Raw genomic sequence first — 2,505 nt, 5'->3', positions numbered from 1 at the left:
ACCCTATCTTAAATGGGAAGAACTGAGTACTTACTAAGGAAAAGCGAGAGTTGAGTGCCAGTTTATCTTTCAAGTAAACACAAAGAACAAAGAAAATCTGCCTTTGATTAGACTTTTTTTTATGATAGTTTTTATTTAATATGACTAAAAGTAATGAAGTTTTCATAGAATTAAAGGTTTGGGAAAGACCTTGAGAATACAATTAGTCTATCTACTTTCCTCAACATTTTAGGATCCTTTTATTCTACTTCATTCACAGAACTCCAGGGAAGACAATTTCATAATTTCTTTTAGTGATAATACATTTCAGGTCTTTGTAAGCAATATGACAATCTTTCTTCACAGTTCTGCTGCTTCAAAGGATTTTTTTTTCTTTTAAAGTTAAAATTGCTTTAAAATAAAGTTTATACCTTAAATTGGCATTTTCTCCTTGTCCCTAGGTATTTACCCTTTACTTTCTTTGTCTGTGGTCAAATACTCAGAATATACTTTTTTTATCTTGAATGTCTTCCTCTTTGTATTATTCATTCATTCATTCACTCATTCATTTATTGGTGGCACTGGTTAACAAAATCCAGTAAGTTTCACAGGTACACTTTAACAGTAAGGCATATATATTTACACTATGTGTTCACCACCCATAACTAGATTTCTTTCTGTCACCACATATTTGACCCCCCTTTACCCCATCTACCTTCCCCCTCCCTTCTCCCTCCACCCTCTACCCTCTAGCAACCACTAGTCTATTGTCCATGACCATGAGTCTGGTTCTTTGTCTTGTTTGTTGCTTTTAGGTTTATATCCCACATATAAGTGATATCATGTGGTTTTCAACTTTTTCTGTCTGGTTTATTTTGCTTAGCATGATTATCTCGACATTCATCCATGTTGTCGCAAAAGGCAGAATTTCATCTCTTCTTATGGCTGAGTAATATTCCATTGTATATATGTCCCACAGCTTCTTTAGCCAATCATCTATCATAGGACACTTCAGTTGCTTCCATGTCCTGGCCACTGTGAATAATGCTGCTATGAACATTGATGTGCAAATATCTTTATGGATATGGGTTTTCAAGACTTTGGGATAAATACCCAGTAGAGGGATTGCTGGATCATATGGTAGGTCAATTCTTAGGTTTTGGAGGAACCTCCATACAGTTTTCCATAGTGGCTGTACCAATTTGCAGTCCCACCAGTAGTGTATGACGGTTCCTTTTTCTCCACATCCTCTCCAAATTTGGTATTACTTGTCCTGTTAATAATAGGTATGAGATGGTATCTCACTGCGGTTTTGATTTGCATTTCCTTAATAGCTACTAATGATGTTTGTTGGCCATTTGTCTGTCTTCTTGGGAACAGTGTCTGTTTAGTTCCTCTGCCCATTTTTTGATTGGACTGTTTGTTATTTTTTTGTTATTGAGTTGTATGAGTTCATTGTATATTTTGGATATTAGACCCTTATCAGAGGTGTTGCTTGCAAATATAGTTTCCCATTTGGATGGTTGTCTCTACCTTGTGGACGGTTTCTTTTGCTGTGCAGAAGCTTTTTAGTTTGATGTAATCTCATTTACTTGTTTTTGCTTTTGCTCCCCTTGCCTTTGAGGTCAAATTCTTAAAATCCTCTTCAAGTCCAAGGTCCATGAGTTTAGTTCCTATGTTTTCTTCTATGCATTTTATTGTTTCAAGTCTTATATTCTTCCTTAATCCATTTTGAGTTCATTTTGGTTGTGGTGATAGACAACAGTCTAGTATCATTCTGTTGCAGGTGGCTTTCCAGTTTTCCCAGCACTATTTATTGAAGAGGCTTTCTTTTCTCCACTGTATGTTTTTGGCTTTTTTCTCAAAAAACATTTGCCCATATAAATCTGAGTTTATTTTTGGACTCTCGATTCTGTGCCATTGGTTTGTTTGTTTTTCTGCCAGTACCATGCCATTTTGATTATTGTCGCTTCGTAGTATAATTTGAAGTCGGGCAGAGTGATGCCTCCAGCCTCATCCTTTTTTCTCAGGATGTCTTTGGCAATTTGGACTCTTTTATGCTTCCATACAAATCTGATGACTTTTTGTTCTATTTCTTTAAAAAATGCCGATGGGATTTTGATGGGGATTGCATTAAATCTGTGTAATGTTTTAGGTAATAAGGTCATTTTAACTATGTTGATTCTTCCAATCCAGGAACACGGAATATTTTCCATTTTCTTTGTATCTACTTCAATTTCTTTTAATAGGGTCTTACAGTTTTCACTATATAGGTCTTTCATTTGTTTCATTGGATTTATTCCTATGTATTTTATTATTTATGTTGCAATTGCAAAAGAAATTATTTTTTCCACTTCTTTTTCTGACACTTCATTATTTAGACCACAGGAATGTTATGGATTTTCGAACATTGATTTTGTATCCAGAAACTTTACTATATTTGCTTATTGTTTCTAGTAGTGTTCTTGTGGAGTCTTTAGGGTTTTCTATATAGAGAATCATGTCATCTGCAAATAGAGATAGTGT

Source organism: Pteropus alecto, unplaced genomic scaffold, assembly GCF_000325575.1.
Source record: "Pteropus alecto unplaced genomic scaffold, ASM32557v1 scaffold8, whole genome shotgun sequence".
Classification (NCBI taxonomy): Eukaryota; Metazoa; Chordata; class Mammalia; order Chiroptera; family Pteropodidae; genus Pteropus; species Pteropus alecto.
The sequence above is the reverse complement of the archived record's forward strand: the minus strand, read 5'-3'. Positions refer to the sequence as shown.